This window comes from Barbus barbus (assembly GCF_936440315.1).
Source record: "Barbus barbus genome assembly, chromosome: 41".
In the NCBI taxonomy this organism is placed as follows: domain Eukaryota; kingdom Metazoa; phylum Chordata; class Actinopteri; order Cypriniformes; family Cyprinidae; genus Barbus; species Barbus barbus.
The window spans coordinates 12653131-12669530 of record NC_136719.1 but is presented as its reverse complement, the minus strand read 5'-3'; the positions used below and the strand labels follow the sequence as shown (position 1 = coordinate 12669530).

At 35.6% G+C, this 16400-nt stretch overlaps 1 pseudogene across 1 annotated transcript in view; it reads left to right on the top strand.

Annotated features, from left to right (window-relative positions):
* The first annotated feature begins 2282 nt into the window (after positions 1 to 2282).
* The window catches only part of LOC306860519, a 37816-nt pseudogene continuing 23698 nt past the window's right edge, over positions 2283 to 16400 (top strand). The window contains exons 1-2 of the transcript in view: positions 2283 to 2433; positions 9022 to 9144. The product of the transcript in view is annotated as an uncharacterized misc_RNA (transcript). The remainder of the gene's footprint in view (positions 2434 to 9021; positions 9145 to 16400) is intronic.

The following is a 16400-nucleotide window of genomic DNA, read 5'->3' as shown; positions in this document are numbered from 1 at the left end:
ATTTGATCAATTTGTCATTTATGATGTAAATAGTTTTATTACATTTTTATTATGCAAAATTACTTGCATCATAAATAATAAATACAATTTAAAAAGAAAACAAAATACTTTTTAAAAAAGAAATTATTGATGTAATTAATTCCATGTTTTTTCTTCTAAATGGCTCTAGTTTTATATTTCAGGCACTTTAAGTTGTAACCCACTGGACCCCGCTTAAGTAGGTTTAATGCATATCATTTGTTGGAAATAACTGTTTGTATGGTATACATGTTTTTTTTCCGAATAAATAGCAGCAGAATGAGTAATGATGTGTTTTGCCATTGTATTCTGTGCATCTGTGGATTTTCTTCTGTTATTTAGGGAAGCCTCAGTGTGTCGTTATTAATGTAATTTAATCAAATGGTTTAAGATGAGCCTTAACCCACACCTGGCAGCAGTTTAGACTGCCTCACTGACACAAAGGCATTCGCACAGAGAGTACGACTCACAAAACTCACATGAAAAGAGACGCTTGAATTGTGTCCAGCTGCACCTTTTAAACTCCCCTCAACCTTCATATCCTCTGGAAAAACTGATACTATGTTGGTTGCATGCTTTCCCTCTTATTTTTAATTACTTATTTCCTTGTCACTTTGGATAGATTCCTGTCTTGTTCAAGATGCAAGATATCTGATACTGTAAGCACATATGCCATGTTTGGACTGGTCAGGCTCTTATTCCATGACTTATTTTGGTTTTGTAAGTTTATATCATGTTTTGTTTAAGTGCAGCATTTTAGCTTTTCTTTGGTTCCCCTTTACCCTGTAAAATATTTTTCCATGTTTTCTCTCAAGGTCCACTGCAATGGACCAACAACTTGTCAAAACTAGGGTTATGTGTGACTCATTTGTTTTACTTCTGAGCTGTTGAAAAAAAGTTGAATTGATGTAAAGATTATTAATAACCAAGGCTCTATAAATCACTGAGCTTATGACAGGAATGGCTATTTGAGAAGTCAAGACCGGGGCTCTTTCGTCTTTTTAATAAAACAATCTCATGACAGCTGTAAAAAAGTAAATAATTATTAGCTACTAATTACATCTTCAACAGAGTAATTACTGTACTAATTACCAAGAAATATTACTTAGCATTATCGCATAACTCCTTATTAGCATTACTTATTACTAATACTTTCTAAATCCCATATCAACCTCAACCAGTTGAACAATATAAGGATAGATATAAAACTATTCTTTTAATTTCAAATAAATAAAATTTGCATAAATTATTCTTGAACCTGACCAAAGTATATAAAGGGGGAAGGTTACATTAAAAACATACATTTTAACATCAGATGTTTAATTTTGATGTTAAGCCACTGGTAACACTTTACTATAGCGATCATTTCTCACTATTACCTAGTTGCTTATAAGCATGCCTAATATTAAAATATTGGCTGTTCATTAGTACTTATAAAGCACATATTCTGCATGCATATTCTACATCCCTGATCCTACCCAGTACCTAAACTTAACAACTACCTTCATAACTATTAATAAGCAGCAAATTAGGAGTTTGAGGCAAAAGTCATAGTGAATGGTTTGTTAATAACGAGAATTGGACCTTAAAATAAAGTGTGACCAATCTACTCTTGATTTATAGAATTGTTCTATAGTCTATACAGTATTTAAAACAATTACATCAAAAGAAAATGTGTAGTCAAATTACAGAAAAAAACAAGAGTAATCCCTTATTTAACTTTTCAAGTGCAAACTAATTATGTACAGTGAAAATTTAGTAATGCAATACACCCAACACTGTTCCCAATGGCCATAATTTTATTACAGCCAAGATTAAAAGAAATAGTATAGTAAAAGCAAAAGTGACCAGATTGTGAGCCCAATTTTGAAAATCTCCACTGTTCACAGTTTTGTTTTGAGTGAACATTTCATACAACATTTGGTAAATTTCTCAGCATCAATACCTAAGAGAGGAGAAGGGAGGAGCAGAGACAGACAAGAGGGTGGGACTGCGGAGGCCTGCCCTGGACACAGGCGATGGAGACATAATAGGAGAGACAGAGCCACGAGAAACTACATGTCTGTCAATGCCGAGAGAGAGTGAAATTACTTCATTCTGATGCCAGGACACACAGCTTATTTAAACAGTTTTTCAAGCCCACAGCAGCAGTTGTTCTCTCCTGTTGCATAATGGACATGCTGAGAGTCTGTTTATCCTGTTTTGTTTGCATGATCTTATTTCTTTCTGTTTGAGTGAGGTCTATAACACATTGCGCTTGGACAATGCTGTCCAATTGGCTGAGGTTAGTGCTCATATTTACCTTGCTGGTCCCATGTTTGGGTGCTGGAAATACACGTTTCCGCTACTATCACAGGAATTGCTACACATGCTTCAATGGATATCAGGGATACAACACAAGACACCTGGGGACAGGTGAGTGTTGCTGGATTCACTGTGAATCGATTCATTTGATTCAGTGAACTGATTCCTCTCGGTTAAGGGAATAACCTTTACTGTTACTTAGCATTAGATTTTTAGTTTTTTCTTTTTTTTTTTTACTCCTGAGAGCTGGAATGTGGTGGAACGCATTAGTTTAATGACTGTGCGAATTCAGAGAAATTCTGGGACAGAACTCCAGTCGTGCTGTATGATTTGGTAACGTCTTGGCTGTGACTAAAGAAGCTTCTTTCAGCACTCGTAATTCACCGTGAAGGACTGGAGACGATAATGCCTTCACTCCACTGTGAACAGATATCAGATGTGTAACAAAATAAATAAGCATTAGTGTTTGCCAAATACTATAAGAACGACTTATGTTTTGTTTTCAGTTTTAGGAACCTGCAGCTAATTAAAACTGTGTAATTTAGACTACTTAGTCTTTTCAATAATATTTCACTTGAAATTTTTAAGTGACAAAGAGTTTAGGTTTAGTTGAAAAGAGGATTTATGGATTTACTCTCAATTGAGGGATTGTGAGTGTTAGGGAGACTCAGAATGTGACCAATCACTGGAACACCTTGACTTTGCTTTACCAGAGTAAACTAACTTTAGCTCAGCATTTGTCATCCTAGAATTCATTACAGTCATACTTTTGATAAAGAAAATTGCATTTTCTTCCATGCCTGTTATTCATTTGGTGAAAATAGTGTCTGTTTTGCATATAAAGAATGATTTCTAAGTTTTTGGGATCAATGAGTTTTAAAATACCCTTAGGGTTATATCTTCTGCAGCACCTAGGAAGATGACACTAAGATCATGGAAATATTTCAGGTAGACAAGAATGTTCCGGCATTTACAGTTTCTTCAACTTCCATTCTTTTGTTCTCTGCCAAATTGGTGCTTTACAGAATCTCTACAGCAAAATGTGAAAGACAAATGGATTTCTGTTAACTGTGGGCAAAATGATTAATGAAATTAAAATTAAAGGCTGCATTAATTTGATCAGAAAGACAGTAAAAAATTGTAATATTGTGAAATATTATTTTAAATAATTGTTTTCAGCATTAATTTGAGATAGAAATCAAATGTCAATTTAATGCATCCTTACTGAATACAACTTTCCAACTGTAGTCTATATAGCAAATTATTGCAGTTAGAATTAGTGGTCTCTTTGACTTAATCTGGGTCTTGTATCTTCTAAGGTTTGAGGTTCCAAGGTTTCCTTAATGACCTTAAACGGAGAGCTGGTCTTGAATGAACGTGCTCCAGGGTAATGCTCTCTTACATGGAATGCAAGATTAAGGAGAAACGTGTTTTGGATTAAAGGGAGGCTGCTTGGCATAATCAGTCTGCAGTCAGAGATGTCCTTTATTTTTCATTCCTAAGAATTCCTCTGATCCTCTTTATGAATATCGGACTAACATTTTGCCTTCTGATTTGCTATTTGACGTGCCTTCTTTATTCCAACAATGTGAATGACAGACTTAGATTCTGGCACCAGAGAACTATGCATTTTTATGCTGCGCTTACCTGTCAAACCTAATGTGACAGTCTTCACACAAGCCTGTAATGTTTGTAATACAGGTAGTAATGCAAGATTAAAGCATATCTCACATCTATAATATCAAGCCAGATCTTTGCTAAACTTCAAAGCAAAGGTCTGTGATCTCAACTCAGGGTTATGGTGATAAGAAGCAGTTGTTTTTCTAACCTGTAGACCTGAGGAGTTCACATATGTCATTGATTTTACCTTCTGATTCAATTGCTGTGTCCCAGCTGTACCTCACATAACTGCAGGACTTTGAGGGCCAAACAACATAACATTTGTTATTTTGGTTGAAATGTGGGTTTCACTATTACCTTGTGCACAGTGGGATCCAGAAGTCTGAGACCACATTGAAGTTCTGAGATTTTAGCTTGGAAATAAACTTAGGTTTAAGGTTTGAAAAAGAAATTTCAGTTTATGTACTTTGTCTAGGTCACTAAGCAAATTTGTGGCATTGATCATGTCAGTGACTGTACATTTGGTCAAATGTTCTTGAAGCTCAAGATGCTCTTGTGGAAGAACTCGTGGAGTTCATGCAGCTTGAGTACTGCTGACGTTAAAGGGTTAGTTCACCCCAAAATGAAAATTATGTCATTAGTTCCAAACCCGTAAGACCTTTGTTCATCTTCGGAACACAAATTAAGATATTTTTGATGAAATCGGAGAGCTATCTGACCTCCATAGACAGGAACACACATGCTGACATATTTTAAAGATTCTATGCCGCAAACTTTAAATTTTTCACATACTTTTGAAAATCCAGTGTTGAATTGATCCTGATAAGCGCTTGTCGTCACCGTTGTAAACACGGCGGCTTTCTTCTTTCTTGAGGGTGTTTGGCGCCACGGCATTTTTGTTTCCAGGCGGAACATTAAAGAACACAACACACGCGTCTCCCGGAAATCCTGTATAATTCAACCAATCCTGAAGTATTTCCACTTTTTTCCACTCATATGCATGAGACGTTTAGCCAACGTTCCGTGGGTGTGACGTCTGAGGCTGAGATAGTGTTGCTGTGTCAGGCTGGCCGAGATACTCACACCTGGGTGCAACAGATTGTAGATTATTTGTGATCTGTATGGACCAGACCCCACGGCACGCATGTGATTCGAGGGTTAACTATTAAGTTTAACCATCATAGAGTGAAAGTTTATCATTTGCACTGTTTTGTCTTGCCAATTTATCCATTCAAACAATTTTAAACCATTCAAGCAAATGAGAACACTTGCGTTTGTTTTCCCCGTTTCTTTTACCGCTGCTGCACACACCCAAAGCAAGCACACAAAACAGCTGAGAAAGAAACCGGATGTGTGTCAGTATTAGGTACGTGCATTTGGTCTTAAAGAGACAGCAGCTTATACCTGCAGTGAAGAGCACTATTGTGTTATTTTATAATTAATTATTACATTTCTGCACCTGAATATTAGTGTTACTGACTTTATTAGTAACTTTGTTGTATTCTTCTATGCTTGTAATTTGTGTAATTTTTCTTGTTTTATTATTGACTTTATTAGCTCAGCTAGTAGTTTTTGCTGTCGTAAAGTAGTACTTCAAGTAAGCTTTCAGTAACTAATAAAAAACAAACTTTTTTGTTTGTTTGTTTTTTGCTGATCCAAAAAAGGATCTGATCCGTGACTCAAAATCCGTAATATGATCCGAACCGTGAGTTTCGCACCACAGAGCCACAGTTTGCAAAAATAATTAAACAAATGTCTTACTTATAGTTGTTTCTGCATATTAAAGAGGTATTTCACCACTGGCAAGATGGGGTTTCAGTAAATCTATTTATCTATCTATGTCTATCTATGCAGAATTATTATTTTTTTTTTATTTAAACTTTGGTGTTATATGACTAGTTAAATCAGAGAAAAAAGGATGTGGTAAAAAAAATAAAAACTTCAACATCCAAGTGTTACTTGCAGTTTCTTTGTAATTATTTGTGAAATTAACTTGTAATTTTTGAGTGAAAGTTGTTTCATCACCAATTTTTTTCTTCTGTGTACACACTTAATATTTCATGTAAAAAGTCTGCCTATTCAGATCTTTAAATTCATGGTGATATTTTCTCCTCTGTTTATGTCACATCAAACATGTCCCTTGTGTCAGATAATTACTTGTTTGTTCTAAATCAAATATGGATTTCACCTGGTTCTTGGCTGTATGTTATTACATTCCATTAGCAGTTGTTTGTCTGGCAACAAAACAGAAATTATCATTAGTAACAGTTATTTATACATATTGATATATTGAAAATCAGCCTTTAACCGCTGTATTAACTGTCATCCAAATCTAAACCGGATTTGTTGTTATATGTCAATGTGGTTTAAATAACTAAGAGATAATATACAGCCAGCTGGTCTGCTCACCCTGAAGGGGTTTATTTTGGGATAACGACCAGCTGACTGGACATTATCCCACTTATTTCATGGCTTTATACCAAATAAATAAATATGTGGACATAAAATACTGTTTTGAAATTTAAATTTGTAGATTAGCTTTAAGCTTTTGCTAATAACAACAGTCCATAACAAAGAAGAAAATAATCTGCCTAAGACACAACATTACAATATTGATTTACTGTTATAATAACTATAAAACTGCAATCTAATATACTTTTTCTGTGGACTAGCATAATGTAACATGCCCTCCTCTATTTTAAGTACATGGAACTGAATTATTCTTCACTAAATCATATTAATCATGGTGGACCTTTAGTCTTCTCTGCTCCAGGGCTGTTATTGCACTTAATCAAAGCACTTTCATTAAACAGAACTGCTCAGGGTCAGACAGTCTGTCTAAATGCCTGATTTAAAGTTTTAAGGTTCAGTCTTAATGAGTAAAACCACTGCACTCAAGTGGACCATCACGTCCATCTTCCTGGCTAGTGGTATGGTTGCTTGATTATCATTAAAGGCATGAATTATAAAAGTTAACTAAGTTTTTATACACACATGATGACCTGAATTGTACTTAAATCACCTTCACACACATTAATTCTTCACAGGAAGGTATTTTATAACAGTAGGAGTTCTGGTGGAGTTCAAACTGGAATATTTAATGTATAAATGAGTCTTTTGTTTAAATTTATCTCCAAAATATAAGCAGTTATGGAGACGCCTCATTATAGTTTGCAGTAACTCATACTTTGAATGATCCTCTCCTTGGATTCTTCTGTTTTTGCCATGCATCCAACAGCTAAAAGTCTCTCTGGCTCTACAGTAACTATATTTTAATGTATTGGTATTTTTTGTCCTGAAAATATTTCTTGCTTACAGAATATTGGCCATTTCTGCATATGCTCTAAGGAGGTTGAAGAAGTTTGCTTTCTTTAAAATACTATTTAGTCCTCCATTAATTTGTCTAAAAACTTAATCCACCAATTCATTTATACATTTTCTCAAGGCTTTTTCACTGTATCTCTTGGAAAGACATTTAAACTATAGGACAAGCAGCCCTGTGAAGGGAGTATATGAATGGTCGTTAAAAAAAAGAAAGAAAATAATGTCATTATTTACTCTCAAACCCCTAATGCTCTTAGTTTTTCAGTAACTCAACATTTTTTTTAAGTTTCTTTATAATAAATCCATTTTAATTGTATATGTAATATTTGTGTAAACAATTAATTAAATTTGTATTAATTCTGTCACTAATATTAAATAATAATAATAATAATAATAATAATACTTTTTTATTTAGATTAATTCCGATTGTTGATATTGAAACAAATAGCAAACTGACATCTACTCCCTCAATCAGTTCCATGTGTACAATATGTTAGTAAGTTATAATAAAGTTGCAGCCCACATATTTATATTTATTATAATATAATATTCATATATTCATATATTTATTATAATATAATAAAGTTGCAGCCCACAGAACAGAGCTCATAACTCACTGACACTGTCTGCTGGCATTACAGTCTCTCACCAGCAGGGCTTTCACAGGCCTGCTTCTCTAGATCATCACTGCACCTGTACTAGACTTATCCAAAATCTCCCCTCTGCATCTTTTCCTTAAATAGACTACTCAGTGGAATCCACTGGGTCATGAATGTAAATGGAGTATGAAATGGGAGTAATAAAGGTAGACTGTATTGAGTCAAACATACTTGCTTTTCCTTTCAAAATGTCAGATCTATTCAAACTCACTTTAATATTATGCTGTTGCCATATTTTATGGCAGTGTTTTGACCTTTTAATGCACCACATAGTTCTCAAAAATGAATCCTGTGTTTCAGCTTGTCAACATTGATCCTTACCTGATCGTTCTGCTTTGGGAAAAGCTCTGTTACTGTAATTAAATTAAGCATAGGCCATACTACTTTAAAGGTCAGGGTGATTGTAAGACATATGGCCTGAATCAGACGGGACACAAAGAGCTTATTCACCTGAAGATCTTTATAATGTGCAGATTGCACATTTCCACATTTTCTTAAGTGCACTTTTTGAATTGCCTTCAAGCAGTTTTAAAGGGGTAGTTCACCCAAAAAATGACCCAAAAGTTGTCCTCATGTATTACTTTTGTCTGCGAAACAAAAGAAGATGAAAAAATGTTTTAGTGGGTTTTTCTTTTATACTTAATAAATGTGTGCGTGTGTTTAAGTGTTACTTAAAAACACACTGTTGACAAAAAAGTGGCAACAACAAAATAACCATGCACTAATGTTTTGTTGTTGTTGTTGTTTTTATCTAAAAAGATTAAAATGGATTATTTATGATCTATGTTTTATTATCCACCTAAATTTATGGATTAAATTATGTATGTAATCAAGTTTGCTTTTGATTCAGTGTATCAGCAGTGTCTGAGCTGCCAGCTATTGATTTTGGAGGTTAGAGAGACTTTAGTTAAAACAAAACAGAACAGCATCTGACACAGCAAAATAAATGGTTTTGCATATGTCTTGGAGTGGATAAATTAATTTAGGAAGTTAGAATGACATGCTTTGTTTTCTTAGGTGAATGCTTTGAAAACTTGTTCAAGAGTCAAACCACATTCAAAGCTGTGGCCTCGTGTGTCTACTTTTTCCTCCTCAGATATTGATGAGTGCCAGGTTTACAACGGGGGCTGCCAGCATAGGTGTGTGAACACCAGAGGCTCGTTCTACTGCGAGTGCAACCCGGGGTTTCGTCTGCACATTGACGGCCGCACCTGCATAGGTGAGTCGTTCAGGGGTCGAGAGAGGTCACTGACAGAGAGCTGACAGACTGGCCTGCATCCAAAGGTTTAGAGAATGTAATCATCACGGCCTAAGAAAAATTTGCTTAGGACAGGTTTTTCTTCAAAGCTAGCAGGGGTCCTCACCTTGAGCTCTGTGTATGAGGGGGAATCAAAGAGCCTCTTGTTTTCTTAATAGTGGAATGTTTGCAACTGTTCTGTACTGTACGGGTCTTGTCATGGTGAGTTTGTGATGGACCTTTGAGATAGACCAGATCAGGACCCAACTGTTCTGTTGCCAGGCCCGCTATCAAACTATCACATCCATCTATTCAAGTGTGACTATGGTGTAGAAAGTGTCAGGTGAAACCCAACAATTTAGTTTTTAAAGGAAAAACCCTGTGGGAATAAACAGTTTTTGCAAGCGTATCAATTTAGCTAATGTTGTTTGGATAGGGGTTTTGTTTTTCAAATATGTGGCAATAATAAGAATGGATTTTGTATCGTACCATTCCAGAGCTCAGGAATTTCTTTATAGGAACATTGAAAACATTAAACCAGCTTGGTAAATAAAAATGACAAACAAGGATTCCAGTCAAATACCTTCTTCAAAGCCAATGCCCTGTGCTTCATCTTCCAGCTGGGATGCCACATGTCAGCTGAAAAAGACTTTCATTTGGACATGATTTGGAAATGTTAGTTTTTTCCCCTTGTAATATGGTTATAATCTTGTGGTATTCTGTGTGCGTTCATGGGGTGAAATGTTTCATTGGGACTCTTGGCTCTGAGATTTGTCAGTTTACTTCCAAACTTCCCAGTTTTATTTGGATAAAGTACATGAAATTCTATCAGATTTCTAAATAAATCATTAAAGGAATGTGAAATGGCATCAGATTATTCAATACCATCTGTGATATGCTGTTCATTACCATACTTTCAAAAAACAAAACAGACAGTGGAAGTCTATGGGACTGCTGCAGTGTTATATATATATATATATATTTTTTTTTGTAATATATATTCTCTTATAGTATTTGTTTATATTTTTCGAATTAGCTTTTATTTTATATTTTAAGTTTTCATTTTAACTTCAGTTAAATTTTATAAAATTTTAGTAATTTTGTGATTTTGAAATATTAGATTTTAAATAGATGTAATTTATATTAGTTTTAGGAATTTTAGGATTTAAAATTAGTTCAGTTAGAATACTAGAATAAGTTTTTTGAAGTTTTAAGTTTATTGTCTAATATTTATATTTTATTTGATCTCAGCTTTATTTCAATTTAGTTTTAACAATAACAACACTGAAATGCTGTTGTATTTACTAAAAAACAAGTCAGAATTAGTTTCTGTCATAATCAATTGCATGTCACATATTCTGATGATTGAGCTCAACTTGTGTTGAACCTAGAACATTCTGTTCAATTTCCAAGGCAGTTTGACACTGTAGCAAATTAGCTCAAAGTGAGATGAACATAATTAATCATAACGGGCTGTTATCAATTATATTCATCCTCAGGAATTAACCGTAGCATTAATAGTACAATAAAATTATTTGTTCGTCCGCAGTACGGACAGTTTTAATCGTCTATTGACTCTAAGGAAAATTATTTCTCTGGCCACAAAAAATTATTTCATTACTGATAAATTGCTCACAGAGCATGTAACAAAACCGGAACGTTAAAGAGACCTTGTTCTGTGAGCAGCAGACACAGACAACCAAGCGTGAATACATATGGATGCTTATTAAACTACACTACAGGGGAACATGCAACATCGAACTATACACAAACATACACACATTAAACATAGATGCCAACGCAAGGAAGGCAGAGAGAGAGAGAAAGAGAGAGAGAGTGTTAAAATCAATGACAAACGAACTGATTATTTCAGTCAGACCAAAGGAGTCCGTCAAGGCTGCAGCCTCAGCCCGACTCTATTTAATATCTATATTAACGAACTGGCATCAGCACTTGATAAGTCCTTGTCCTGGTCTGATCCTCGAGGGCAGAGAAATCAAATGCCTCCTGTATGCAGATGATCTTCTGTTGCTGTCGCCTCATGACGAGGGGCTGCACCAAAGCCTCTCCATTTCGGAAAAGTACAGTAATGATTGGGCCTTACCAATAAACATGGAGAAGTCAAAAACCATGATCTTTCAGAAAAAGCCTCATCTTGCTGACAAAAAATACGAGTTTAAAATTGGGGGGAACAATTATTAATAATGTCACCTGTTATAATTATTTGGGTCTGACAATCTCAGCCTCTGGACAGTTCAATACTGCAATAAAAAATCTGACAGATAAGGCACGCAGGGCTTTTTACAGTATAAGAAGACCAGTGTTAAAATTCAACCCACCCATTAAACTGTGGCTGAAAATCTTCGATAGCATCATCAAACCCATTCTTCTCTATGGCTGGGAAATCTAGGAATTTAAACTAAACTATGAAACATGGGACAAAAACCCTGTTGAAATATTCCACCTTGAGTTCTGCAAAAACATCTTGGGAATTCACAGAAACGCCCCAAATCTCGGCTGCAGGGCAGAACTGGGCAGATTCCCTCTGCTCTCTGAAATCCAGCAGAGAGCAGCGAAGTTCTGGTTCCATCTATCAGACATGCCCACAAATAGCTACCATCACAGTGCTTTCACTTACCGGCAAAAACACCCAGAGAGTGACCCCTTACACTATTTAGTGGAAAAACATCAATTCAATTCCACAATTCCGTGTAAACATTCAAAATTTAAAGAAACTGAAAAAATAACTCAGGAAGAATACATTCATGATTAGCAACAAAAAGTAACTCAAGTAAAGAAATTAACTTACTTCCACAGTATAAAAGCTGATTATAAATTAGCGCCATACCTGAGCAGTATTAAAGACTATGTTCAGAGAAAGCTGCTGACGAGCACAGTCTGTGTGTAGAGACGGGCCGACACAAGCAGAGCTGGAGAGCCAGAGAGCTCTAACTGTGTTCTCACTGCACAGAGGGACTCATAGAGGACGAGCTGCACTTCCTTACGGAGTGCAGCAAATATAAACACATCAGAGATGCCTATTTCAAACAAATAGTGCTAGTGTCACCTGAATTCCAGCAAACGAGCAACACAGAGAAACTCTCGTATATATTGGGAGAGAAGGAAAAGTGCATCCACCTGGCAGCGCAGTATGTGTACTCCTGCCATCAAATGAGGGACAAAGGCTGAACCCTCTTTATAATTTACAATTACTCTCTGTATTCTTTTAATCTGTTATTTATTTATTTTTTCTTCTGTTTTCATTGTGATAAGTTGGACATGTATGTGTGTTTATTTTTCCCCTTTTTTATTAATCTGTTTGTTTTTATAATATACTTATTGGGATCTGTTTATCATCTAATATTGATATTTTATTTTTTATTTAATCTTTATTTCAGTTTAGTTTTAACAATAATGGCACTGAAATGCTGGTGTATTTACAAAAAAAAAAAAAAAAACAAGTCAGAAACTAAAAATTTATTTTCAAGGCAGTTTGACAGAAAAAAAGCAAATTACATTTATATTCCAGTTGCATTCTGGATCTGTTCATTTTGCTGAGAGTCTGATGCAGTAGCAGCATAGAATAAACCAGAAACAGATGCCGCTAATTAATCAGTGAGGGTTTTATCCAGGATCATTTGGTTTTGGTTAACAGTAATTTGAGAAGTTAGTAATCTTGCTCATACTTCATGCCAGAAGCTTATGAAGTTGTGAGTATTGAACGACAGATAAAACCTTAATTATTTTTAATTCACCCAAGGATTTTCTGCCAAAAGAAATATTATCATTATCCTTTATTAGACACACTCTCATAATGTAAAGATTTTTTATTTTATTTTTCAACTTTCCCAGTACACCACTCCAAAAGCTCATCCCGTTTCAAGAAATTGGCACTTTTATTTGAATTGTCTGATTATATACACTGTAACAAATGCTGGGTTAAATGCAACCCAGCACTGGGTAAAATATGGACGAACCCAACGATTGGGTTGTTTAGTCCCAGCGGTTGGGTTACTGCCCAGAAGGTTGGCTTAAACATTTAACCCAACTGTTGGTTGAAAACAACCCAGCATGTGTTCTGTCCAATATTTACCCAGCGTTGGGTTGTATTTAACCCAGCATTTTTTAGAGTACAGAAAGAGCCTCTGTGAAGACTGCCATTTTTGAGTGCAGAATACATCAGATGGCCAGTGAATTGAGACTACATTAACTGTACTATGTGTTTATCTGGAGCTCAGCTGTAACCTTTGTCTGACCCCGCTTGATGAAAGAGGTGAGTGAACATTCACAGGAAAAGGATGGAGAAGACCGACTGAAAGGTCTCTGACAATAGGTCATCATCCGCCCCCTGCTGCATCATTAGAAACAAGATAATGAAAGAGCCAATACACCAGTCTTTTGTCTTAAATCTTACACACCTCAGGATTTACTACAAAGGCATCTTTGCTAGTCATTCAAGATCTAAGATCACACATTACAGGTTCCTGGCCATTCAGAGTGTATTCAATGTCGGTTATCAACCACAAACATTCACGCTGAGCGTTCCCTTATCACCACACCAGATGGCTTTTAAATAGTGCAGAACAAAGCTATTTAGTGGTATTTTACTGAATATTATGATTGGTTTCCATCCTGAGATGACTATGCTTTTTGAAAACAGAAGAACGGCAACATTGCCAAGCATCACAATCCAAACACTTGAGTACGATGAGAGACTGTTTTTTCATCAAAGCTTCATATCAGTCATCTGAGAAAAATGGTCCGTTTGCAGTGAACTGTTTTCACTAAATGAATCAGCTTCTGAAAATAATTGCTTGGTACTATTTTGGATGATTAGTGAAGAATGCTTTCGACAGGACTGTTCAATGATTGTTCCACATTCTCTTCTATTACTGGAGAAAATATTGACTTAAAGAGTGGAAATTGAAATCTACTAATAAAATACACAAATTTTAATACAAAAAAATGTATTAATGCAAAAGCTAAAAGTTATTTATACGAGACCTTGATATAATATTCAGCAGGTTACAGCATTGCATAAAAGAAAGCAAATTGCACATTATGTTCAAAGATAAATTGTCAAGTCAAATTAAGTAGATAATAAATGAATAATTTGAGCTGTGGTGGCAGCATCATGTTATGGGCCTTTAGCAGGGCCAGGTGCTCGGTTATAACATAGAGAAATAAAAATAAATTAAGATATAAAAATATACACATGTTTTTGTGCAAAACTACTGCCTTCTGCCAGAAAGCTTCCAGAAAGTTACGATAAATAACGAAATACCAAATCCCACAGCCTGCTGAAACAGAAAATGTTTAAAAAAAGTAAGGCCATGTCAATATTATTTGTAACGCTTTTAACAATGCAAATTGTGTCAAAGCAGCTTTACATCGGCTTGATATAAAGCTTTACAGTATTTAGACGGGGAAATAGTTTGTCGAAATAGTGTCATTCTCCTCTGGCCAGAAAAAATCAGCAGTTTAAAACTAGGCTAAAGCAGAGTCAGATTGTGCAAAGGACTCATCTGGTTCCTGTGGTCTTGTCCCGATGGCCGTCTTGGAGACGGGGTCTTCACTGGGGATCAGTCTCTGGGGCTCATCTAGGTGTCCTGGCTGTAGAGGTCATCTCTAGGTGCTGATACACCATCTGATCTGGATAAAGTCTGGATCTGGGTGGCTACGGTGACCTCGGAATAAGAAATAAACAGACTAATATTAGCGTAGATGCCATTCTTTTAACAATGTAACAAGTACATCAGGTGTTTTGAGAAGTGTTCCTGGTTCCGGTTGACCTAATTAATGCAGCCTAACAATCCTTTAACGGACTTGAATTATAGAAATGCGATAGTGTATTATGTGTAAACCAGGTTAAAGAGATGAGTCTTTAATCTAGATTTAAACTGACAGAGTGTGTCTGCTTCCCGAACAGTGTTAGGTAGATTGTTCCAGAGTTTGGGCGCTAAATAGGAAAATGATCTCCCGCCCGCAGTTGATTTTGATATTCTAGGTATTATCAAATGGCCAGAGATTTGAGATCGCAGCGGACGTGAAGGACTATAATGCGATAAGAGCTCACTCAAATACTGAGGTGCCGAACCATTCAGGGCTTTATAGGTAATTAGCAAGATCTTAAACGTTTAACAATGTTTAATAGGGAGCCAGTGCAGTGTTGACAGAACCGGGTTAATGTGGTCATACTTCCTGGTTCTAGTAAGAACTCTAGCTGCTGCATTTTGAACCAGCTGGAGTTTGTTTATTAAACGTGCAGAGCAACCACCCAATAAAGCATTACAATAATCTAGCCTCGAGGTCATGAATGCATGAATTAATGTTTCTGCATTTGACATTGAGAGCATAGGTTGTAATTTAGATATATTTTTAAGATGGAAAAATGCAGTTTTACAAATGCTAGAAAGATCAGTGTCCAGGAATGGCGTTGGTGTCAGTGGACAGGCTTCAGATGTGTAACAAATCTGTGAACTGACCCACACCGGACTGTGAACTGGAAGAAGTCTTGCAATTTGAACTTTTCTGCAAGAAAAAGAAAATCCAGATGTGCTACGCTGACTGAGTCCAATATAAACAGAATTACTGATATAATTAAAGCCAAAGGTGCTACCACAAAGTATTATATAAAGTGTTTGCATAAGAGTGCACTCAAAGTACTGACAGTTTTTAATTATTTTCCTCCAAGAATAATACATTTGTTTTTCAATTTAATGTCTTACGCTGTAAGGTCTTATTAAAGTGTAAAAAAGCCTTACAGGATTTGTTTGAATTTTAATGCATAGATTTTAATTTGTTATGTGTGTAGAAGACAAATAAGAGATCATATAAATGGAAATATATATATATATATATATAAATGTGTGTGTGGGTCTTGTTTTTCTATTCTGGTGGTGACTTGACCTGAATACACACCAACTCATGTGGACTCGTGTCACCGTGGAGACCTCCCCATCGGTAAACAAGCATATAAATCATATAGAATGAGTTTTTTTGAGAATGTAAAAATGCAGAGGAGGGGTAGGTTTAGGTGTAGGGCAATAGAGTGTACAGTTAGTACAGTAGAAAAACCATTACGCCTATGGAGAGTCCCCACAAGGATATTAAAACAGACACGTTGTGTGTGTGCGCGTGTGTAAATGTATCATATGCTGCGCCGTTCAAAAGTTTGAGAACAGTAAGTTTTGTTAATGTTTTTTTTTTAATGTTTTTTTTTTAAAGATGTCTCTTAT